The 27,069-nt window shown below is 39.3% G+C and overlaps 2 pseudogenes; both read right to left on the bottom strand.

The window, feature by feature from the left end:
• On the bottom strand, positions 7,360 to 8,293 carry LOC102183861 (annotated as a pseudogene).
• LOC102184985 lies at positions 19,116 to 26,274 on the bottom strand (annotated as a pseudogene).

Genomic DNA, 27,069 nt, shown 5'->3' with positions numbered 1-27,069 from the left:
ATATATTTTCTCTGTGGGACATGTTTTCTATTTCTTTGATTTATATTTTTTATTCATTACTCATATGTTTTTTTGGCCATGTTGTGTGGCTTGTGGGTCTAACTTCCCCCACTAGGGATTGAACCCATGACCCCACCAGTGGAAACATGGGTCTTCACCCTGGGCCACCAAGGAATTCCATAAGCCTTTTTCTTATTTATTTGTTGTTCCTTTTCAAGCTTCTTGAGATGGAGGCTTACATTTCTACTTTCAGTCTTTCCTTGAGGTTCATTTTCATCCATATCTTGAGTAAAGACAATATATCCCCTCTGTTATCTGTAATTTGTCAGCAACTCTGAATGATGTGCTGGCTATTGTGAAGGACAGGTTGTAGTGTCTGGACTGTGTTATAATTCTCTCAAACATAGTCATTGAATGAAAGTAACACCTTTACCTGTTTAGTCAGTGATGCATATTTTCTAGGATTTTCTAGGTTTTGGCAATTAGGAATAAAGCTTCTCTAAATATCTCTATGTAGGTCATTGTGTAGTCATGTATTTTCATTTCTCTTTGACAAAATTTAGGATTGTAATTGCCATGTGTTATGGTTAGTATATGTTTATAAGATACTGCAAAACTTGTTTTTTCAAAATGGCTGTACCATTTTCATTCTTACCAGGTTTGTATTTAAGTTCTGTTTGCTCTGGGTCCTTTCCAGGATTGCTATTGTCAGTTTTTTTTTTTTTTTTTAAACACCTATTCTAATATGTGGGTAGCATTAAGTCTTTCAATTTAATTTGCACATCCCTTTTGACTGATTGTGTTAAGAATCAATTTGAAGTTCTTCTTAGCTCTATTTCTCTGTTGATGGTCAGTTTGTTTTCATACCTTGGCTATTGTGGAGTAATGCTGCAATAAATGTAGGAGTGCAGATGTCTATTCAAACTCCTATTTTCATTTCCTTTTTCATATATACCCCAAAGTGGAATTGCTGAATCATATATAGTTCTAATTAAAAAATTTTTTTATACCACTGTGCATTTCAACTAGCAGTCTACAAAGATTTCCTTATCTGCATATTCTTGCCAACAGCTGCTATCTCTTATCTTGTTGATAGCCATTCTAAGAGGTGTGAGATAATATTTCATTATGGTTTTGATTTGCATCACCTTGGTAATTAGCAAAGAACATGTTTCATGTTACTGTTGGTCATTTGGATGTCTTATTTTATTTCCTTTAAGGATTTTACTTTAAACTTTATTATTTTTTTATTAAAGTATGCTTGATTTATAATGTTGTATTAGTTTTAGGACAGCATAGTGATTCAATATTTTCATAGATTATATATACATTTAAAGTTATAAAATCTTGACTGTATTTTCCATGCTGTATAGCTTATTTATTTATTTTAAAAATATGATTTCTGTATTTGTTTTTGCTCTGCTGGGTCTTTGTTGCTGTGCATGGGCTTTCTCTAGTTGTGGTGAGCAGGGGCCACTCTTCATTGTGGTGGCTTCTCTTGTTGCAGAGCATGGGCTTTAGGGCTTTATCTAATTGAATGAGTTATAATTTGATACACTGAAAGCCATCTAAGTTTTTTAAAAAACAATTATCTTGAGATATAACTTACATATCAACAATTGACTGATTTAAAGAATACAAGTGAATAGTTTATAGACTATTCACAGATATATACAACAATCACAATGGTCAATTTTAGAACAGTTTCATCACCTGATAAAGAAATCCTACATCCTTTAGAAACACCTCACGCACCCCATTTCTATAATCTAAACTAGCTTTAATGATTTTTTTTTACAAATAAATGACAGTGTAAATAACGTCGTGGGTCTCCTGAGGTTGGGTCATGGGAAACACCACACCTTCATTTTTATTCTCCTGGGACACTTGCTAAAGTCCTAAGACACCATGTGAGAAATTCAGCTACTCTGCTGGTAAGACCATAGAGAGAGATTCTAAGAGTTACGGAGAATGAGAGGCTGTTAAGCCATCCCGCCAAGATGCCAAGCATCTGAGTGAAGCTACTTGGACTCTTGAGACGTGACCAGATGCCACTTGAATATCACCTAGTGACTCTTATTAACGCATGTGGGGCAGGTGAAGTGACTCACAATATAATACAATAAAATGGCTTTGAGTGACCAGTCATGCAGTCATAGATAAGCTACATATTACTTTTCTTCAGCTAATAAATGATATACCATTCACACTCACCAAATAATCTCAACCCCCAAACTCCAGAGTTTTAAACTCCTTTTAATTTTAGCCTCTCACACTAATACATCAGCAAGTCCTTTTTAATTCTTTACCTAAGTGAAAGTGAGAATTGCTCAGTGGTGTTCAACTCTTTGCTACGTCATGGACTATACTACATGGAATTCTCCAGGCCAGAATACTGGAGTGGGTAGCCTTTTCCTTCTCTAGGGAATCTTCCCAACCCAGGGATCGAACCCAGGTCTCCTGCATTGCAGGCAGATTCTATACCAGCTGACCCACTACAGAAGCCCAAGAATATTGGAGTGGATAGTCTATCCCTACTCCAGTTGATCTTTCTGACTCAGGAATCAAACTGAGGTCTCCTGCGTTGCAGGCAGAAACATATAGTTTAGGTAAAGAGGGCTTCCCTTGTGGCTCAGCTGGTAAAGAATTTGGCTGCAATGTGGGAGACCTGGGTTCAATCCAGGGGTTGGGAAGATCCCCTGGAAAAGGGAAAGGTTACCCACTCTAGTATTCTGGCCCGGAGAATTCTGTGGACTGGATAAACCATGGGGTCACAAAGAGTCAGACATGACTGAGCGACTTTCACTTTCTGCTTATGCAGTGTTGTTCTTCACAGAAACTATGCGGAATAGGTGAATTCCTCTCCAGCAAAACTGCAACCACCCTGGTACAATGCAGCAGCATCTCAGATCTTAACTAATAACTTCAGTGCCTCCTGTTCCCCCTTCTCCCTCTTATGATTAACAACAAGAATGATCTTAAAAGACATTCACATTGGAACTATTTAAAAAACATTTAATGGCTTTCCATTCCTTTTATAGTGAAATTCAAATATTTTTCCCTGGTCAGTGGAGCACCGCATGATTGACTCTCTGTGTATCTCTCTCCCCCTGGTTTGCCACGGCCTCTTTATTTCTTGAGCTTCTCAGAATCTTTGCACGTGCTGTTTTCTGTCTGCAACTTTCTCTCCAGTATCCATGTCAATGTGTCTTTCTTATCTTTCAACATTCTATTCACCTGTACTTCCTCCAAGTGGCCTTCTCTGTCATACTCACTAAGAATTCACCACCCATACCAGCAGTGACCTTTTATAAGTCATAGCAACCCAACTGATTTGTGTCTTCTACCCACTAATGTGTTCTACATTTATAATGTTTATTTATTCCCTACTGTCTCTGCCACTAAAATCTAAGCTACATGAGAACTCTGCTCTATTACACATTATATCTCTGTTCATTTATCAAAATATCTTCAGTGCTTACTCAGTTTCTAGAGTATAATAAGAGCTCAACTAGTGTTTTTGAAATAAATGAATGAATGACTATCCCATCTGCTGTGCTGTGTTTTGTCCCTTAGTCCTGTCCAACTCTTTGTGACCCCATGGACTGTAACTCTCCAGGCTTCTCTGTCCATGAGGATTCTCCAGGAAGAATACTGGAATGGGTATCCTATTCCTTCTCCAGGAGATCTTCCCAACCCAAGAATCGAACCAAGGTCTCCTGCATTGCAGGCAGATTCTTTACCAGCTGAGCTACCAGGGAAGCCTGACTATCCCATATCTACATGTAAAATAACCAAAAAAGCCTTGATTAAATATTCCTCTTGTAGTTGTAGGTCACCATGGCAGGGAATTATCAATGTTTGGGGCCACCTCTTTAACTCTTCCCTAGAATTACCATAATAAATATGCCAAGACAAATCTATAAATATTAACAGATCTGAAAATTGTTTGTCACATAATTCCCAATTAGCAATGCTCACATGATAACTCAGGTAAAATACAAAAGACCTATGAACACACTGACCTCTGAACTATGGGTCCAAAATGCCCAGAGGGAAGCTAGTCTTGTATTCAGGATTTGAGAGTTCACATAATCAAAGCTCCAGAAATCATGTGAGTCAGTATGCACTTAGGATTTTTACACGACAATTGCAACTGCTGTTTATGAAAAATTCAGTATTCTATTAATGCCTCAAAAGAGACTCAAAGCAAGTAATAATTCTGACTTCTAACTCAATTAAAACACATTCCTGAAAGAGTGCAGCCATGTGTTGCTGTGTTTAGAACCTGACAAGATCAAATGAAAGCCTGTAAACATGAATAACCTCACTCTGAGAGACCTTTTCATATGTTATGATGATGAACTGAATAGTTATTAATGACCCAATAGAATTCTAATAATATGCCAGTAATTTCATTCTTTTGTGGTCATTTATGGAACCTTGTGTGGGTTCCATAGCCACATAGCAGGGGGTGGAATGTGACATAATAGAAATACCTGAGGTCTCTACCCTCAGTTCCTAACACAGGGCTCTAAACTCTTGTAATTTCCTAAATGACAAGGGTGCTAGAAGCATCTTTTGTTCAAATATTTGTTCTTTAAACCTGGTTCCTGACACAGGGCTCCTGAATCCATTGGAACCTCCTAGGTGATAGGAGGGTCTTTGTTTGAATGAGAAGACCCTCAGTGGGATTCTGTACAGCTTCTGGGTGAGGACTGGTCACCAAAAAGATCAAACCATGATTAGAAGCTTGGAATTTTATGTTCACATGTGTTTCTGCAGTGAGGCTGGAGTGGTTGGAGACTTTTTACATAGCCTCTATAGAGCTCCTAAACTATGAGGTGGAGAGCTTCCAATTTGGTCAACAGATTCATGTGCTACAAGGCTTATACACTCCAAATTATACATTTCAGCCTCCTGGTGATAGAAACTCCTGCCCTGGAGACCCTTCCAGACCTGGTGCGGTGTGTCTCTCCATCTGGCTGTTAATTTGTCCTTTATAATATCTTTTATGTTAAACTGGTAAATGTAAGCAGATGCTTCAGAGAATTTTGTTGAGTCATTCTAGCAAACTATCATACCTGGAAGAGGCCTGTGGCAGTCCTTGACTTTGTAGCCAAGTTGGACAAAAGTGTGGGGACCTTGGGGACCCATTACTTGCAACTGGTGTCAGAAGGGAGGACTAAGTTATGGAACTGAGCCTTAAACCTGTGACGTCTGACCCTACCTCCAGGCAGTTAGTGTCACAATTGAATGAAAGAATAAAGCATGAGTTTGATGTCTGGATACTTAGAACATACAAGTATTCCAGTTGGTTGGTATGGGGGGAAAAGACCACAAAGTTGGTGTCAAGAGTGTTGTGGTTAGATAAATTTTTCTTTATCCATTATTTTATCATTTCACATGTTTAATTTATCCTTGTTTCATTTAGGCTTTGTATGTTTCCACTTAATTTTGCAATTTTATGATAGATACTCTACATTTTAACTTCAGTCGCTCAGTTGTGTCTGACTCTTTGCAACTCCATGGACTGCAGCACACCAGGCTTCCCTGTCCATGACCAACTCCTGGAGCCTGCTCAAACTCATGTCCATTGAGTCAGTGATGCCATCCAACCATCTCATCCTCTGTTGTCCCCTTCTCATGCCTTCAATCTTTCCCAGCATCAGGGTTTTTTCCAATAAGTCAGTTCTTTGTATTATGTGGCCAAATTATTGGAACTCCAACTTCAGCATGAGTCCTTCCAATGAATATTCAGGACTGATTTCCATTAGGATTTACCGGTTTGATCTCCTTGCTGTCCAAGGGACTCTCAAGAATCTTCTCCAATACCACAGTTCAAAAGCCTCAATACTTAGCAGAATTAACTTAGCAATGTATTATAAATAATATCCCATTTGCTTCTTTCTATGTTTGCCAATCCTTACTTGTTTCACCCCATTATATTGAGTCAAGGACTTTTATAATCTGTCTCGCTTTCAGATGGTCTAAAAAGTTGTCTCAGTATTTACATTGAGTTGGGAGCTCCTGAACTCCAGAAAAATCCCTCTTCTTCCTTCTGGTCTCCTGGTGATGATGTAAATGAGGGTAGATTATTATATAAGTATTACATTTACCACAATCTTTGGCAACACTTCTAGTTTAATTAATGGGTATTAATTTTTTATACATCTATGTTATGGAAACATGAATGCTGCTAGCATATTAATTGCAGTGCTTAGATTTCAGAGACCCTTTAAAATTTCTACAGCTAAGGAAAGCTACATTATGCCGAATGGGAATATTCGTAACATGTCCTTAAATATCGTTAGAAGAAAGTGTTAGTCGCTCAGTCATGTCCAGCTCTTTACAAGTCCATGGATGGTAGGCTGCCAGGCTCCTCTGTCTACATGATTCTCCAGGCAAGAATACTGGAGTGGGTTGAATTCCGTTCTCCAGAGGATCTTCCCATCACAGGGACTGAACCCAGGTCTCCTTCATTGCAGGCAGATTCTCTACTATCTGAGCTAAATATGGTTAGACTTCCAGTCAAATCATGTAATTGTGGTGTCCAGACCTTAATTTCTATAGATATAAACCAATCAGGTTTCCCATTCTCATCCTTGTTTTTGGAGTCTTCACAATCTAGACTAACTTGATAGTAGAGTTTGTTCAGAAGACTGATTTAAAAGAACAGCTTCAGGTTTGCTTGTCCTATTCAAATCCTCTAGATCAGTAGCTGTGCTGAAGAAATGCATAGAATTCAAGGACTTGATTCCAAGTGAATCAGAGACTTGAGTCCATATCTCTCAAGACAAGCTATTAAATATCTCTGAGACTCAGCAGTTTCATCTGTAAAACTGAGGTAAATTGTTAATAATTAGCATCATGAGATTTCTGTAAGAATTAAATGAAGAAACATAGTGCTTTGGACTCAGACTTTCTTGATTCAGAGACTGATTGCACAACTTTCTAGCTGCATCATTTTGGGCATCTACTTAACCTCTCTGTGTACCAGATAATTTATTTGTCAAATAGAAATAATAGAACTACGACTATATGGTTTTTATGTGAAATAAGCCAGCTAATATACCACTGTGCTAGAATAGGGCCTGGCATATTATAAGTAGAAATTATTGTTTGCTAAATAAATTAAAGTCCTAGGCATCTAAAGGTGTTAATACGTAACAGTGAAAATAATTGCTATCATTATTACTAATTCCAAGATGCCTAACAGCTGGTATAAGTGTATACAACTGAGAATAAGAAGTATTATGATTTCAATTTAAGCACCCAGTAAAGCAGTATTTAGTAGGACCTAAGTGTGATACTGATAAACAAAAATTTATAGGTTATCAGAAATGTTAAGAACAAACCCTAAGAATATATTCTGACCATTGCCTTTCTCAGGGCCTCCTTTACGTCTCTGTTCCTCAGACTGTAGATGAGGGGTTTCAGCATGGGGATCACCACTGTGTAAAATACAGACAGCACTTTTGTTCTGGTCACTTGAGTAGCTGGATTTGGGCATCACATAAATGAAGGTAATCGTTCCATAGTAGAGAGTGACTGCAGTGAGGTGAGAGGTGCAGGTGGAGAAGGCCTTGTGTCTCCCTTGAGTGGAGTGCATCTTCAGGATGGTGCTGAGGATGCAGATGTAAGAGAGAGCAATGACAGACACTGTGACCACAAGGATAGATCCAGAAGAGATGGAAGGGATAATTTCAACAGTGGAGACATCTGAGCAGGAAAGTTTCAACAGAGGGGAGAAGTCACAGAAAAAGTCATTTAAGTGATTTGGTCCACAGAAAGAGAGAGTCAGTAAGCAACTAGTAAATGTGCAAGCATTGACACACCCACCCAGGTAGGAAGCCCCCACCAAGAGAACACAGACTCTGGGGGACATGTGGGTGGAGTAGAAAAGGGGCAAGCAGATGGCCACATAGCGGTCGTAGGCCATGGCAGCCAGCAGGAAGCATTCAGCTGACCCAAACATGACCACAAAACACAGCTGAGCTTCACAGCCAGCAGCAGTGATGGTCACTCCTTGTCTCAGGAATCCTATAGGCATCATAGGTGTGACGGATGTGGTACACCCACTGTCCACAAAAGCCAAATGACTTAGAAAAATGTACATAGGGGTGTGAAGCTGGGAACAGGTTCTTATTAGAATAATTATGCTGATATTGCCTACTAAGGTGACAGCATAGATTCCTAGAAATACCACAAAAAAGATGACACAAAGTGTAGGATCCTCTGTTAACCCCAAAAGGATGAATTCTGTCACACTTGTGTGGTTTCCAAACTTCATGTCCTCTGGGAGTTGCTCCTGTTGAGGGAAATTTTAAAATTGATTTAAAAAATATTTTCATTGTACACATTCTTGGTTTTCTTTGGTTATTCATTACACTTATTCATAATATTTTCTCCCTCTGCCTAGCTGTAAATATGGTGCTGTACAGGATTCCTTTGTCCCTTTACACAAAAGAAGAATGATTCAACCTCACTCTCTGGGAACTCAGTAATTTTCTTTTATTTATCTAATGTTTATTCTAAAACCCCTTTCCAAACTTTATTTGTAGAAAGATCTGTCTCCCAAGATCCAGGTCTATAGTTTCAGTCATCTTGGAAGTCTTCAGTTAGAAATCCCACAAATACCTCAAACTCAGCCTCCCCCAGACCAAACTCATCCCTTCATTAGACCATTCCTCCTGTCCTGAGTTTGTGGAATCCACAATCCACACAATTGCTCATGTCTGAAACATGGAAGTTGAAAGGCTATTGCTGAACCATGAAAGATGCTGGGATTCTTGGCCTCTGGAGGAGAAGTCAATTTGGGATCAGAGACAAGGCTTGATCATTCAGAGTTTTTGCGTAATAAAGTTTTATTAAAGTATAAAAGAGACAGAGAATGCTTCTGACACAGACATCAGAAAGGATCATAAAGAATGTCCCCCTGCTAGTCTTTAGCCAGATTTTATATAGCTACTAGCAGTCTGCTAGTTAGAGAATGGAAATGTCTCAAAACTCAGAGACTGGCACCAGGCCCCTCACCCACAACATGCATTGAGATAACATTGGCACCAGGTGGGTCATCCAGGGCCATAAAATGATTGACATGAATCTTGAAGAAAGGCAGATTTCCATACAAATGTATAGTTTCATTAACATAGATTAGGAGAACAATGTATGACATATTGGTTTGCCAAGTCGGTTCTGAGCCTTTAGGCGGAACCGACTTGAAGACAGAGTCTAGGGTAAATACATAGTACATTAACATAGCTTAAGACAAACATTTCCATGAGAAAAATGCATTGGTTAGCTCAAAGTTTGAGAAAAGTTAAGTTCAGGTGGAACCAGGTGTCATTATGGCAACATAGAATTTTAAGATAAAACTCTTTTTAAATTTGTATGGAGGTGGGGGAAAAGTATAGCACTAGTATGTTTCCTTCTGCCACTTAAGAGAGAAAAAAATGTCTGAACTTGCAGCCTATTTCCTCCATTTGGAGACCCTTGGCCTTTCAGCCTGTTATCCTCTCAAAGGGATCCTAGTCTTCTTCCTCTCATTGTACCACATCTAATAAAATCCTATTGATACTATCTACAATTTAGCTCTCCAATTTATTTATCCATTCCTATATTTCCACTGCTAGCATCCCTACTGTAGGTGAGGCCCTGCTCATTTTTCTCTTTTATTTTATTCATCTGTTTGCCTCGTTGTCTTCATTCTTGCGCCATTATAATTCACGGTACATCTGCCAAAGTAATCTCTTGCTGAAGTAGAATGGTGATGCCAAAGTGATCCTTTCAAGTCTGTCATGATTTCTTAGGCCTCCAAGATGAGCCTACCCTCCTTAGCACAGCACAGTGTATGCTTTCTGTATCACCTGCATATGACTCTCTGCTTCTCTTTCAGGATGTTTCCATCTAGCACTTGCACTAATCCAACCTTTTTGAACTGTTCAGTCTCCTCCGTTCATCTGTCTTATTTGGCCTTTAATCCTTGTTCTCCCACTTGGATGGCCCCCAACTTTCCACTATCGTTACCTTGAGTGACTTCTACTCCTCCTCCAAGTTCATTTCTCTACAAAATCTACTCTGATATCTAAGGTGTAATCAGATAAATTTCTTTTGTGTTGACCTCATGCTTTGGAGATGTTTAGATTGTGTTTCTATGTACTAAATTATGGGATTTTGTTTTGTTTTTTGCTTGCTTACATTTTATTCCTCCCAATTAATACATAGTCTCCTCAAAATGGTTTTTATTCCTGTATAACAAATAACTAGTGTTTGGGGCTAATATGTGCTGGAGAAAACCTGTTACTAGAATTTATGCATGACTTGTATAACGCATATGCCAGGTGGAATATACTTCCCAACTCCTTTGTACAATATTTATGGAGCTTCATATTCTATCCTTAGTTAGGTTTTGAAATGTATCTCCCTATATACTTCTTTGCTAATGTTAGGTAGTTAAAATAGGAAAAGGAGTCCAGAATGGTGGTGGCTAAAAGACAAGGAAGAGAAAAGCTCATGAAAATAGAACAAAGGAAGGTCCGAGGACCAGAGTGAAAACCTCAGGTGGAACAAACAGCGCTCCTGCCTAGCCCAGTTTACACAGGGAAGGCCCAGGGGAAGGAGGAAAAACACATAAAAAGAGGAGCCAAAAGGCCAGGGTCTTTCTGAATCGCTCTCTCACTCTCACACGCTCTCTTTCGCTCTCGTGTTCTCTCTCTCTCTTTTCTCTCCATGTCTTTTGGGTCGGCATACCTCGAGGATGTATTTTCCTTTATTTTCTGAATAAAACTGAGCTGTAACACGGAGCTGTAACCCTGGTCCTTCCAAGAGCTGGCCCCTCGCTTCAAATTTTTGTTGTGATGAGACAGAACCAAGGAAATTACAAACTCCCATGACATCTATTTTTATGCTTTTAAGAGTCATGTTAACCCAACCCTGCAATTATTGATTCAGTGTTATAGTTTCTAATTTTCATAGAAAGACAGTTTTCTAACAGCATTATTTCAGTTAAGGTTTGAAACATTTACCATAAATGATAAATATAAGTACCAAATATCTTCACAATTCTTAATTTATTAAAAATTCCTTACTTTAGAATATGAGCATTTAGGGTTTCCAGTGGTGGGGCTTCAACAGAATGAATTGTGAGGTATTATGAACCAACAGCTGAGAACCTACAGATCATTAAAGAATGTGTTCCAGCTTTTTGATTGATTTTCCTTAAGTGCACTTAAATTACTCTAGTGACAGGCAAGGTTATTGCCAGGGGTGTTAATTCTATGAATTCTATGTTAAAAAAAAAAAAAGTTTTTGGTTTCTCGATTGCTCTCTATGAGTCTAATGGCACAAACCATCTCCTTTCAGAGTTTAATGACACAAACCATCTCCTTTCAGTGACAAAGCAATGAAACTTGAATATAGCCAGCACACCTCCACTGCCTCCCCTTTACCAAAATTAACATTCATAGATCTGTTGCCCATTCCACCTGTGGCATACTTTCCAGAGCCCTCGCAGTCCTGCTCTCAGCTTCTGAACACACTCTCAGTTGAAGACTGAGCCAGGCACCAAGCAGCATGCGTGCTCTTTGCCTTCTGACTCAAGTGGAGCCGATCCTGCATTCACTGTGCACACAGTGTGAGCTTCAGTCTGTGCTGACAGCAGTCATAGAGACCAGAGATGGAAATTTCAGAGCCTCCCAGTGGCCAATTATTTTCACTTGTACATGACACTTGAATCTCTCTGACTTCCAGTAAATTTTTTTATTTGTAAAATGGAAATCATTGTCCCCATATAATATCTTTGTTGTGAGATTAAAAGAAATGATATCTGCAAAGTATTTAAAGGTGTTTTGTCATACATCAGAGCTAAATGTTTTTCATTAAACAAAAATAAGTAGTGGATAGATTTTCAATTAGTTTAAATTTTTATGAGAAGTATAATATAAGTTTTCTTTGAACACATCAGGAGATTTTCCACAAATCCAAAAGAAGTCAGGAAGTACAGGATCTGATGGTTTCTTAGTTCTGGACCATGTCATTAATAATCATGTGCATAATATGACAACTGATTCTTGCCCTTCCCTTCCTCTCCACTGACTGCCTAGGGATCTTTCTAGAGCTCTGTGGCATCCCATTCATGCTTCAGATTCTGACTCTCCCCAATCCTTTCCTTCAATGATTGGGTCATATTGGTGGATAATTAGGGGTTGTAGGGCAAAGAGCCTCATGCAACCTGATTGATTATCAGGTGGTTTCTCCTGGTTTCCTTTTCATAGCTGCAGTTACACAAGCTTAGCAGCAGCTTGGCTGCCACAGACCATCCACATTTCTCTGGGATCTCCTGGGAAGTCTGCTTTGTATGCCTGGAATGACCTTTCTGAAGTACATTTTTTTTTTTCCCTTAAAAAAAGTTAGTTTTTTTAAATTAGAGAATAGTTGCTTTTCAATGTTATGTTGGTTTCTTGCACACAACCTTTTGAATCAGCCATACATATACATACAACCCCTCCCTCTTGAACCTTCCTCTCACTTCCTACCCCATCTCACCCCTCTAGGTTATCACAGAGCACCAATCTGAGCTACCTGTGTTATACAGCAACTTCTCACTAGCTTTCTGTTTTACATATGGTAGTGTATATGTTTCATTGCTACTCTCTCAATTCACCCCACCCTCAATCTCCCTCTATATCCACACGTCTGTTCTCCATGTCTGTGTCTCTAGTCCCTGTAGTGTAAACCTTGCTAAGGCCACAGTTTCCTCAGGGGTCACAAAACGAAATTGTTGAGTTTCTTTTATCTTTCATTTCTCATTGAACAAACAAAAAAATTAAATTATTTAAATAAAATCCATGATTACTGCACTCACCTTTTAGAGCCAGATTTGCTGTTGCTGAATTTCAAAGAGAATTTTAGAAAGCAGACATTTTCCACTTACTTTTACAGCAGTTGCGCACTGACTACCTGACGATATTAACAAGAAATGCTCTCCTCCATTTAAGAACATAGTTGCATACATTCTGTGATAGGATCTTTTCTGTGTGCTGGGAGGAAAAGAAAGGCTGTAGTAGAATCCTCTAGGGCTGTTGCTGCTTGCCCCTTTGAGATAAATTCCTCGGACTGTTCTCCAGAAGTGACTCATGGAGCCAGGTATCTCGTTAAGGTGGCATAAATGGATGGTCCAGTTCCTAACAAGAGGTATATTTTTGAGGATCCTGATGGAAGGTTTGTCCAGAGACCTGGAGAAAAAACTGTCGAAATAGAAATTTGGTGGGCGATGGGGACCAGAGTCAATGTCACCAGGGCTCCAGTTTCCTCTCTGTAGAAAAAACAGTTTCTTTAATTGAGAACATCAGGTAGTGGGGAAAGCCCTGGAGTAATATGGGCCAGTTAGCAGAAAGCAAGCGGAAGAAAGCAGAGTCCACTGTTAACCAAAGTATACTAATAGTCCCTGGGCAGGTGCTGGCTGGCAAACTATTGTCAGTCCAGGTCCAAATAAGAACAGAGGTTGTGGGGAACCATTTGTACTCTTTATAACAATTTGAGAAAGTAACTTTAACTGTGTTGACTCCAATAACTTTTTAAAATGGGTTTATTCTGTTGTATTTTAGTTTTTCTTATTTTGTTAGTAGTTCTCATTTTACTATTTTCCTAACAAGTATTGACCCATGGACACCCAGGGAGAAGTGATCCTTTATTTAAATATTTGAGAAACACTAGATATGGCTTTTGTACCCAGGAGACCTGGGGTCAGTTTGAGGTGGATGAATTGAGTGAAAGTTTTTAACTTCTTTGAGACTCAATTTTATGATCTGTAAAATGGGGTTTAAAACTCACATTTTATAGGCTATTCATGAGATTTCAGAGTTTACATATAATTATCTACAAAAGTTACCTAAAATTATTGTTGTGTCTCAAATATGTGACAAATGGAACAAAGCTCCTGGATATGTTACATTTTGCAACTTACTCTATTTTATCCTTAGTCCCAGATACTTCCTCCTTTGAGATTCAAGACATTCCAACTCTAGCACCTCTGGTATCTAACCCTAATTGACCTCCCTGCTGCTCATCCCCTGAGAAGTTAGCACCTGCATGACCATTTTCCTCTCCATCTCTGTCTTTGTCATGAGCAATGGCAACTTCTAATCATTTGAATATCTCAACTGACAACTTGATCTCAAATTTCTTTTACTTTCTTGATTCCAATAACTTTTATCCATAGTCTCTTTATGAAACCTATCATATTCACATCATAAATTTCAGTCTTTTTTGTTCCACAGCTTAAGTGTAAACATGTGTAATGACCATGTTAAAGCTTAACCAGCCAAAGGCCACGAGAAATAAACCTATAGTGCAACAAAATCAAGTTTATTGGGTCAGTACAGCAAGGGAAAACTCTCCAAATAATTATCACATGTATCCTGACAATGGAGAGAGGGCACACGACTTTGGAAAGGTTTGGATTCTTATTGAAGGATACCAAGAAGGGATTAGGGTTTGTGGGCTTCAGTTCTGGACAGGTTGCTCACATGGTGGTGAGATTAAGAGGAGGGACTAATCTGAGTTGGAACGTCCTCTTGAAATGATGACAATTTAACAGGGCTATGGTTTTTCCAGTGGTCATGCATGGATGTGAGAGTTGGACTATAAAGAAAGCTGAGCACCAAAGAATTGATACTTTTGAACTGTGGTGTTGGAGAAGACTCTTGAGAGTCCCTTGGACTGCAAGGAGATCCAACCAGTCCATCCTAAAGGAGACCAGTCCTGGGTGTTCATTGGATGGACTGATGTTGAAGCTGAAACTCCAATAATTTGGCCACCTGATGCAAAGAGCTGACTCATTTGAAAAGACCCTGACACTGGGAAAGATTGAGGGCAGGAGGAGAAGGGGATGACAGAGGATGAGATGGTTGGATGGCATTAACGACTCGATGGACATGGGTTTGGGTGGATTCCAGGAGTTGGTGATGGACAGGGAGGCCTGGCTTGCTGCAGTTCATGGGGTCGCAGAGTCAGACAGGACTGAGTGACTGAACTGAACTGAACTAACATTTGAATGTCTCTTGTATTAGTTTGGGAGAACATTTCAGGTTTGGGTATATTGTTGATAAGAGAACAGTAATTACTAAAAACTTAGATCATTATGACATTGTTAAAATTGCTGCATAAGAGTTGAAGAAACAATGTTTTCTATTAATTTTGTTGTTCAGTTCAGTCAGTCAGTCATGTCCGACTCTTTGTGACCCCATGAATTGCAGCACGCCAGGCCTCCCTGTCCATCACCAACTTCCAGAGTTCACTCAGATTCACGTCCATCGAGTGAGGGATGCCATCTAGCCATCTCATCCTCTGTCGTACCCTTCTCCTCCTGCCCTCAATTCCTCCCAGCATCAGAGTCTTTTCCAATGAGTCAACCATTGCATGAGGTGGCCAAAGTACTGGAGTTTCAGCTTTAGCATCATTCCTTCCAAAGAAATCCCAGGGCTGATTTCCTTCAGAATGGACTGGTTGGATCTCCTTGCAGTCCAAAGGACTCTCAAGAGTCTTCTCCAACACCACAGTTCAAAAGCATCAATTCTTCAGCACTCTGCCTTCTTCACAGTCCAGCTCTCACATCCATACATGACCACTGGGAAAACCATAGCCTTGACTCGACGGACCTTTGTTGGCAAAGTAATGTCTCTGCTTTTGAATATGCTATCTAGGTTGGTCATAACTTTTCTTCCAAGGAGTAAGCATCTTTTAATTTCATGGCTTCAGTCACCATCTGCAGTGATTTTGGAGCCCCCCAAAATAAAGTCTGACACTGTTTCCACTGCTTCCCTATCTATTTCCCATGAAGTGATGGGACTGGATGGCATGATCTTTGTTTTCCTCCCAGCCTGAAGAATGACAAGGATGTTTTTCTTTTTCAGTCGCACAAACTGTGTTTCTCTAGAATATATTTAATTCTCATTATTTATTAAATTTCAGTTCAGTTCAGTTGCTCAGTCATGTCCAGCTGTTTGAGACCCCATGGACTACAGCATGCCAGGCTTCCCTGTCCATCACCAGCTCCTGGAGCCTGCTGAAACTCATGCCCTTTGAGTCGGTGATGCCATCCAATTAAATTACTAAATTTATTGATATAAGTTTTTCATAATATCTATTTTTAACCATCTTAATATGTGGGCAGAATGTGTTTCTATGCCCCTCTTTGCATGTATTATTTGAATAATTAATATTTTACCTTTTCCTTAATTAATACTCCTATGGATTTTTCAATTTTATTAATCTTTTCAATGAATTAAATTATAAATATATTTTCTTTATGGGGCATGTTTTCTATTTATTTGATTTATGTTTATTCATTACTCTTTTTTTTTTTTTGGCCATGTTGTGTGGCTTGTGGCTCTTACTTCCCCCACTAGGGATTGAACCCATGACCCCAGCAGTGGAAACATGGGTCTTAACCACTGGTCTGCCAGGGAATTCCATATGCTTTTTTGGTTATTTCTTTGCTCTTCTTTTCAAGCTTCCTGAGATGGAAGCTTACATTTCTACTTTCAGTCTTTCCTTGAGGTTCGTTTCCATCCGTATCTTAAGTATAGACAATATATCCTCTCTCTTACCTCTAATTTGTCAGCAACTTTGAATGATGTGCTGGCTATTGTGAAGGACAGATTATAGAGTCTGGACTATGTTATAATTCTCTTAAACATAGTCATTGCGTGAAAGCAGCACCTTTACCTGTTTAGTCAGTGATGCACATTTTTCTAGGATTTTCTAGGTTTTGGCAATTAGGAATAAAGCTTCTATGTAGGTCATCATGTAGTCTTGTGTTTTCATTTCTCTTTGACAAAATTTAGGATTGCAATTGCCGTGTGTTATGTTTAGTATGTGTTTATAAGATACTGCAAAACTTGTTTTTTCAAAAATGTCTGTACTGTTTGCATTCCTACCAGGTTTGTATTTAAGTTCTATTTGCTCTGGGTCCTTTCCAGGATTGCTATTGTCAGTTTAAAAAAAAAAAAAAGCTATTCTAATATGTAGATAGCATTAAACCTTTCAATTTAATTTGCACATCCCTTTTGACTGATTGTGTTAAGAATCAGTTTGAAGTTCTTCTTAGCTCTATTTCTCTGTTGATGGTCAGTTTGTTTTCATACCTTGGCTATTGTGGAGTAATGCTGCAATAAACGTAGGAGTGCAGATGTCTCTTCAAACTCCTCTTTTCATTTCCTTTTTCATATATACCCCAAAGTGGAATTGCTCAATCATACATATTTCTAATTTAAAGTTGTTTTTCATACTAATGTACATTTCAACTAGCAGTCTTCAAAGATTTCCTTATCTGCATATTCTTGCCAACAGCTGCTATCTCTTATCTTGTTGATAGCCATTCTAAAAGGTGGAGATAATATCTCATTGTGGTTTTGATTTGCATTACCTTGGTAATTAGCAAAGAGCATGTTTCATGTTACTGTTGGTCATTTGGATGTCTTATTTTCTTTCCATTAAAGATTTTACTTTTAACTTTATTATTTTCTATTAAAGAATTCTATTTCTATTATAATGTATTAATTTTAGAACAGTATAGTAATTTAATATTTTCATAGATTATATTTCATTTAAAGTTATAAAATCTTGACTGTATTTTCCATGCTGTAAAATATATCCTTGTAGCTTATTTATTTATTTACAAAATTTATTTCTGTATTTGTTTTTGCTCTGCTGGGTCTTTGTTGCTGTGCGTGGGCTTTCACTAGTTGTGGTGAGCAGGGGCCACTCTTCATTGTGGTGGCTTCTCTTGTTGCAGAGCATGGGCTTTAGGGCATGCAGGTTTCAATAGTTGTGGTCAAGGGATTAGATGCTCCACAGCATGTGGGATCTTCCTGGTCCAGGGATTGAACACGTGTCCCTGAATTGGCAGGCAGATTCTTAAGCACTAAACACCAGAAAAGTCTCACTTATTTATTTTATACATAGTTTGTGCCTCTAACCCCCTACTGCTATGTTGCCCCTCCACCCTTCCAACCTCCCACTGATAATTATTATTTTGTTGTCTCTATGTTTGTTTCTATTTTGTTTTATTCACTTGTGTATTTTTTTTACTTATTATTTTAACATTTTTATTTATTTTAAAATAAATTTTTATTTAAAAATTCTGCTTGTTTTTGGCTGCACTAGGTGTTTGTTGCTGCATGCATGCTTTCTCTAGTTGTGGTGTGTGGGCTTCTCATTGTGGAGCTTGGGCTCTAGGGTGTGCAGGCTTCAGCAGTCGTGATACATGGGCACAGTGGCTGCAGCTCGCAGACTCTAGAGCATGGGCTCCATGCTTGTGGCATATGGCTTTCATTGCCCTAAAGTGTGTAACATCTTCCCAGACCAGGGAACCCATGTCCTCTGTATTGGCAAGGGGATTTATAGCCATTGGATCACCTGGGAATTCTTATTATTTTTCTTTTTTAAGTGAAAGCAGATTTATTGAGAGAGCTACATACCACATACGCAGAATGTAGTCCGTCTTGAAAGATGAAAGCGGCCTATTTTATTTTTTAGATTCTGTGTATAAGTGACAGCATACAGTATTTGTCTTTCTCTGCCTTATTTCAATAAACATAATACCCTCTAGGTCCACCCATGTTGCAAATGGAAGAATTCCATCTCTTTTTCTGACTGGGTAATTTTTCATTGTGTATATGTATATGTGTGTGTGTATACACACACACATATATATTATTATTCTTTGAACTCTTTTTCTGATAAATTATTTATCTCTGTTCCGTTAGTGTTTTTCTTTTTCCTTGTTCTTTGGTACAAATTCCTCTGTCTTCTCATCTTGCTTAACTTCTGTCTCTATGAAATTAGGTGCAACAGTTACCTATTCCTGGTCTTGAAGGGGTGTCCTTGTGTGGGAGCATCCTTATGTAGTCTGTGTGTAACTTTGTAGTAGTAGCTTTGGTGTGAGAGCTGAATCTGGAGTGGGGACATGTCATATCTTCCCCCAGAAGGTGCTGGCAGCTACCACTGTCATGGGATGTAGGGCTGGAGGGACAGGGGCTAGAGTTAGAGCCATACATGAGGAGTGATGTCTCCTATCCTCAGAGGCTGTCACTACCCTACTGGGGGCAGGGTCAGCTCCCAAGGTAGTTATGGCTGCTGTAGTCCTGTTCAGATGCTGCATAGATCCGAGCCAGCTCCATCCTCCCAGACTGCACAGTCTTATCAGCAACCACAGCCTTCACCCTAGCGTGGAACTGTGCTGGAGCTAGGGGTGGTGGAGCAGGCATTTGGCATCAACCATGTGCCAGGGTGCTTGCTGGGAACCACTCACAGGCCCAGGCAGTTTCAGTCTGCTTCTTCTACCTTGTTCCCAGGGGTAGACAGCAGTGTGTATGTTCTCCGTGAACTGATTTTAGGTTTTGTACAGCCTTCCTGCAAGTCCCTTAAGAGTTTTCCAACCAGCTAAGGAAACTTGTCTTCCTAGGGTCAGAACCTGGGCCTGGGGTGCCCAATATGTGGCTCAAACAGCTCACTCCCCAGGGAGGATGTCTAAGCCCAGGCAATACTCTCCTTTTCTGTGTTCACTCCAAGGTACACAGGTCCCATCCTGATTACTTCCTTTTCTGCCCTACCTGTTCAGGTAGGTTCCTATGTGGATCAATCTTTACATCCTTGGTTGTAAAGACTCTTTCTGCTGGTCCCCAGTTTGTTTTCAGGCAGTCTTGCTTTACATGTGGATGTATTTTTGATGTATTTAGGGCAAAGGTGTGCTCAGCCAGCTCCTACTCCTCCAGCTTGATCTCTGCTTGTTTGATTCCTAATTTATATTACTATCTCTAACCCTGATTTCTTCTGTGAGCTAACAGATATCTGTATTTGGCAATAATAGGCATCTTAATGTGTAAGGAGCCCAAAATTTTCAATTTTAGAATAGTTTCATCACCTGATAAAGAAATCCTACATCCTTTAGAATCACCCCACACACCCCATTTCTAGAATCTAAGCTGGCTTTAGTGATTTGTTTTACAAGTAGGAGACAGTATAAATAACTTTGTGGATCTCCTGAGACTGGGTCATAGAAAACACTGCACCTTCTTTTTTATTCTCTTGAGGACTTGCTAGAGTCCTAAGACACCATGTGAGAAAATCAGCTGCTCTGCTGTTAAGACCATATAGAAAGATTCAAAGACTATGGAGAATGAGAGGCTTTTAAGCCATCAGATGGTAAAGCATCTGCCTACAATGCGGGAGACCGAGGTTCAATCCCTGGTTTGGGAAGATCTCCTGGAGAAGGAAATGGCAACCTCCTCCAGTATTCTTGCCTGGAAAATCCCATGGATGGAGGAGCCTAGTAGGCTGCACTCCGTGGGGTCGCAAACAGTCGGACACGACCAAGCGACTTCACTTTCTTTCAAGATACCAAGCATCTGAGTGAAGCTACCTTGGATTCTTGAGAAATGCCCAGATGCCACCTGAATTTCACCTAGTTACTCTTATTAATGCATGTGGGGCAGGTGGAGTGCTGAGCCAGATCCAATTAGAATTCCTGAGTCACAATATAATATAATAAAATGGTTTTGAGTGACTTGTCATGCAGCCATATATAACCTACATATCACTTTTCTTCAACTAATGAATGATAAATAATTCACATTCACCGAAGAATCTAAACCCCCAAATTTATGAGGTCCTCTTAACTTCTTTTAATTTTAACCTCTCACACTAATTTGTCAGCAAGTCCTTTTTGAATCTTTACCTAAACTGCATGTTGAATAGGTGAATTCCTCTTCAGCAAAACTGCAACCACCCTAGCATAACGCAGCAGCATCTCAGATCTTAATTAATAACTTAACTGCTCCCTGCTCCCCCTTCTCCCTCTTATGATTAACAACAAGAATGCTCTTTAAAAAACATTCGCATTGGAACTAGTTAAAAAACATTTAATGGCTTTCCATTCTTTTTATAGTGAAATTCAAATATTTTCCCATGGCCAATGGAGCACTGCATGATCAATCCTTTCGGTGGATCTCTCCTCCTGGTTTGCCACGGCTTCTTTATTTCTTGAGATTCTCAGAATCTTTGCATGCACTGTTTTCTGTATGCAGCTTTCTCTCCAGTCTCCATGTCAGTGGGTCTTTCTTAGCTTTCAACATTGTACTCAACTGTTACCTCCTCCAACTGGCCTTCCCTGTCATGCTCACCAAGGATTCACTACCCTAACCAACAGTTACCCTTTATAAGTCATAGCAACCCAATTGATTTGTGTCTTCCACCCACTAATGTGTTCTATATTTATAATGTTTATTTATTCCCTAGTGTCTCTGCCACTAAAATCTAAACTACATGAGAACTCTGTTCTATTATACATTATATCTCTGTTCATTTATCAAAATATCTTCAGTGCTTACTCAGTTTCTAGAGTATAATAAGAGCTCAACTAGTGTTTTTGAAATAAATGAATGAATGACTATCCCATCTGCTGTGCTGTGCTTTATTGCTTAGTTGTGTCTAACTCTTTGCAACCCCACGGACTGTAACGCACCATCTCTGTCCATGAGAATTCCCCATGAAGAATACTGGAGTGGATAGCCTATTCCTTCTCCAGGAGATCTTCCCGACCCAGAAATCGAACCAAGGTCTCCTGCATTGCAGGCAGATTCTTTACCAGCTGACCTACCAGGGTAGCCTGACTATCCCACATCTACATGTAATATAACCAAAGAGCCTTGATTAAATGTTCCTCTTGTAGTTGGAGGTCACAATGGCAGGAAATTGTCAATGTTTGAGGTCCCCTTCTTAACCTTCCCCCAGAATTGCTATAATAAATATGCCAAGAGATATCTGTAAATATTAACAGATCTGAAAATTTTTTGTCACATAATTCCATAATTAGCAATGCTCACGTGATAACTCAGGTAAAATACAAAAGACCTATGAACACACTGACCTCTGAACTATGGGTCCAAAATCCCCAGAGGGAAGCTAGTCTTATATTCAGGACTTGAGAGTTCACATAATTAAAGCTCCAGAAGTCATGTGAGTCAATATGCACTTGGGATTTTTACAGGGCAATTGCAACTGCTATTTATCAAAACTTCAGTATTCTATTAATGCCTCAAAAGAGATTCAAAGCAATTAATAATTCTGACTTCTAGCTCAAAACAGATGCCTGAGAGAGTGAAGCCATGTACTGCTGAGGCTACTCCTGTGTTTAGAACCTGACAAGATCAAACGAAAGCCTGAAAATCTGAATAGCCTAAGCTTGGGGAACTTTTTCATACGTTATGATGATGAACTGAATGGTTATTAATGACCCAATGGAATTTTAATAATATGCCAGTAACTTCATTCTTTATGGTCATTTGCTGTGAGGGTTCCATAGTCACATAGCAGGGGGTGGATTGTGCGATAATAGAAATACATCTGTGGTCTCTGCCCCCTGTTACTAACACAGGGCTCTAAAATTCTTGTAATTTGCTCATGACAGGGGTGCTAGAAACATCTTTTGTTCAAATATTTGTTATTTAACCTTGGTTCCTGACACAGGGCTCCTGAATCCATTGGAACCTCCTAGGTGATAGGAGTGTCTTTGTTTGAATAGGAAGACTCTTGGTGGGATTTTTAGAGCTTCTGGATGAGGAGTGGTCATCAAAAAGGTCAAACCATGATTATAAACTTGGGACTTTATGTTCATGTGCGTTTCTGCAGTGAGGCTGGAGAGGCTGGAGACTTTTTACATAGCCTCCATAAAACTCCTAAACTATGGGGTAGAGAACTTCCAGATTGGTCAACAGATCCACCTGCTAGAAGGGTTATACACTTCAGCTTCCTGGTGATAGAAACTCCTGCCCTGGAGACCCTTCCAGACCTGGTGCGGTGTGTCTCTCCATCTGACTGTTAATTTATCCTTTATAATATCTTTTATGTTAAACTGGTAAATGTAAGCAGATACTTCAGAGAATTTTGTTGAGTCATTCTAGCAAACTCTCACACCTGGAAGAGGTTTGTGGCAATCCTTGACTTTGTAGCCAAGTTGGACAAAAGTGTGGGGACCTTGGGGACGCATTACTTGCAACTAACTGGTGTCAGAAGGGAGGGCAGAGTTGTGGAACTGAGCCTTAAATCTGTGAAGTCTGATCCTACCTCCAGGCAGTTAGTGTCACAATTGAATGAAAGAATAAAGCGTCAGTTTGATGTCTGGATACTTAGAACATACCAGTATTCCAGTTGGTTGGTACGGGAGAAAAAGACCACAAAGTTGGTGTCAGAAGTGTGGTTAAAGAGTTTCCTTTATACATTATTTGATCATTTCACATGTTTAATTTATCCTTGCTTCATTTATTCATTGTATGTTTCCACTTAAAATTTGCCAGAATATGATACATACTGTACATTTTAACTTCTGTTCACTTCAGTCTCTCAGTCATGTCTGACTCTTTACAACCCCGTGGACTATAGCACACCAGGCTTCCCTGTCCATGACCAACTCCTGGAGCTTACTCAAACTCATGTCCATCGAGTCTGTGATGCCATCCAACCATCTCATCCTCTGTTGTCCCCTTCTCATCCTGCCTTCAATCTTTCCCAGCATCAGGGTCTTTTCCAATGAGTCAGTTTTTTGCATTATGTGGCCAAATTATTGGAACTCCAGCTGAAGCTGATGAGTCTTCTCCAAGACCACAGTTGAAAAACTTCAATACTTAGCACCATTAACTTAGCAATGTATTATGAATAATATCCCATTTGCTTCTTTCTTTGTCTCCCAATCCTCACTTGTTTCACCCCATTATACTGAGTCAAGGATTTTTATAATCTGTCTTGCTTTCAGATGCTCTAAAAAGTTGTCTCAGTATTCACATTGAATTTGGAGTTTTTGAACTCCAGAAAAATCCCTCTTCACCCTCCAGTCCCATGGTGATGATGTAAATGAGGGTAGATTATTATGTAAGTATTACAGTTACCACAATCTTAGGCAACACTTCTAGTTTAATTAATGGGGAATTTATTTTTTATACATCTAGCATATGGAACTATAAATGTTAGCATGTTAATTGCAATGCTTAGATTTCAAAGATATCTTTTTAAATTTCTACAGCTAAGGAAAACTACATTATTCCAAATGGGAGTATTTGTTTGTAACATGTGCTTAAATATGATTAGAAGAAAGTGTTAGTCGCTCAGTCATGTCTGACTCTTCGCAAGTCCATGGATGGTAGGCTTCCAGGCTCCTCTGTCCATGAGATTCTCCAGGCAAGAATACTGGAGTGGGTTGGAATCCACTCTCCAAGGAATCTCCCCAACACAGGAACTGAACCCAGGTCTCCTTCATTGCAGGCAGATTCTCTACCATCTGAGCTAAATATGGTTAGATTTCCAGTCAAATCATGTGATTGTGGTGTCCAGACCTTATTTTCTATAGATATGAATCAATCAGGTTTCCATTCTCATCCTTGTTTTTGGAGTCCTCACAACTTAGACTTACTTGGTAGCAGAGTTTGTTCAGAAGACTGATTTAAAAGAACAGTTTTAGGCTTACTTGTCCTATTCAAATCCTCTAGATCAGTAACAGTGCTGAAGTCCTTGAACTGATGGTCATTTATAGAGTAGATCAAATGCATGGAATCAGAGGACTTGATTCCAAGTGAATCAGAGACTTGAGTCCATATGTCTCAAAACAAACCATTGAATATCTCTGACACTCAGCAGTTTCATCTGTAAAATTAAGGTAAATTGTTAGTAAGCAGCATCATGAGATTGCATGAGAATTAAATGAAGAAACATTGTGGTTTGGACTCAGATATTCTAGATTCAGAGACTGATTGCACAGCTTCCTAGCTGCATAATCTGGGCAATCTATTTAATGTCTCTGTGTGCCAGATAATTTATTTGTCAAAGAGAAATAATAGAACTATCATTACAGGATTTTTATGAGAAATAAACCAGCTAATATACCATTGTGCTAGAATAGGGCCTGGCATTTTATAAGTAGAAATTATTGTTTGCTAAATTAAGTTCTAGGCATCTACAGGTGTTAATACGTAATAGTGAAAATAATTGCTATCATTATTACTAATTCCAAGATGTCTACCAACTGATTTATAAGTGCATACAAGGGAGAATAAGAAGTATTATGATTTCATTTTAAGCAAACAGTAAATCAGTATTTGATAGGTTCTAAGTATGCTACTGGTAAACAAAAATTTATAGGTCATCAGAAATGTTAAGAACAAATCCTAAGAATATATTCTGACACTTGCCTTTCTCAGGGCCTCCTTTACATCTCTGTTCCTCAGATTGTGGATGAGGGGGTTCAACATAGTGATCACCACTGTGTAGAAAGCAGATACCACTCCGTTCTGCTTAACTGAGTAGCTGGAGTTGGGCATCACATAAATGAAGGTAATAGTTCCATAGTAGAGAGTGACTGTGGTGAAGTGAGAGGTGCAGGTGGAGAAGGCCTTGTGTCTTCCTTCAGTGGAGCACATCTTCAGGATGGTGCTGAGGATATAGACATAAGAGAGAGCTATGACAAACACAGTGACTGCAAGGGTAGATCCAGAAGAAATGGAAGGGATAATTTTGATAGGGGAGACATCTGAGCAGGAAAGTTTCAACAGAGGGGAGAAGTCATAGAAAAAGTGATCTATCTGATTTGGTCCACAGAAAGACAGAGTCAATAAACAACTAGTAAATGTGCAAGCATTAACACACCCACCCAGTTAGGAAGCCCCAGTCAAGAGAACACAGACTCTGGGGGACATGGGTGGAGTAGAGTAGGGGCAAGCAGATGGCCACATAGTGGTCATAGGCCATGGAAGCCAGCAGGAAGCACTCAGCTGACACAAACATGACCACAAAACACAGTTGGGCTTCACAGCCAGCAGCAGTGATGGTCACTCCTTGTCTCAGGAATCCTATAAGCATCATAGGTGTGACGGATGCCGTACACCCACTGTCCACAAAAGCCAAATGACTGAGGAAGAGGTACGTGGGGGTGTGAAGCTGGGAACAGTTTCTTATTAAAATAATTATGCTGACATTGCGTACTAAGGTGACTGCATAGAAAGTGAAGTCTCTCAGTCGTGTCTGACTCTTTGAGACCCCATGGACTGTAGCCTACCAGGCTCCTCCCTCCATGGGATTCTCCAGGCAAGAGTATTGGAGTTGGTTGCCATTTCTGACAGCATAGATTCCTAGAAATATCACAAAAAAGATGACACAAAGTGTAGGATCCTCTGTTAACCCCAAAAGGATGCACTCTGTTACAATGGTGTGGTTTCCAAATTTCATGTCCTCTGAGAATTGTTCCTGTTGAGGGATATTTGAACGTTCATTTTTTAAAAAGAAGAAGTTAAACTCTCACTGTTTGCAGATGACATGATCGTCTACATAGAAAACCCTAAAGACTCCACCAGAAAATTACTAGAGCTAATCAATGAATATAGTAAAGTTGCAAGATATAAAATCAACACACAGAAATCCCTTGCATTCCTATACACTAATAATGAGAAAATAGAAAGAGAAATTAAGGAAACAATTCCATTCACCATTGCAACAAAAAGAATAAAATACTTAGGAATATATCTACCTGAAGAAACTAAAGGCCTATATATAGAAAACTATGAAACACTGATGAAAGAAATCAAAGAGGACACTAATATATGGAGAAATATACCATGTTCATGGATCAGAAGAATCAGTATAGTGAAAATAAGTATACTACCCAAAGCAATCTATAAATTCAATGCAATCCCCATCAAACTACCAACGGTATTTTTCACAGAGCTAGAACAAATAATTTCACAATTTGTATGGAAATACAAAAAACCTTGAATAGCCAAAGCAATCTTGAGAAAGAAGAATGGAACTGGAGGAATCAACCTGCCTGACTTCAGGCTCTACTACAAAGCCACAGTCATCAAGACAGTATGGTACTGGCACAAAGACAGAAATATAGATCAATGGAACAAAATAGAAAGCCCAGAGATAAATCCACACACCTATGGACACCTTATCTTTGACGAAGGAGGCAAGAATATACAATGGAGTAAAGACAATCTCTTTAACAAGTGGTGCTGGGAAAAC

Source organism: Capra hircus, chromosome 15, assembly GCF_001704415.2.
Source record: "Capra hircus breed San Clemente chromosome 15, ASM170441v1, whole genome shotgun sequence".
Lineage (NCBI taxonomy): Eukaryota > Metazoa > Chordata > Mammalia > Artiodactyla > Bovidae > Capra > Capra hircus.
The sequence above is the reverse complement of the archived record's forward strand: the minus strand, read 5'-3'. Positions and strand labels throughout refer to the sequence as shown.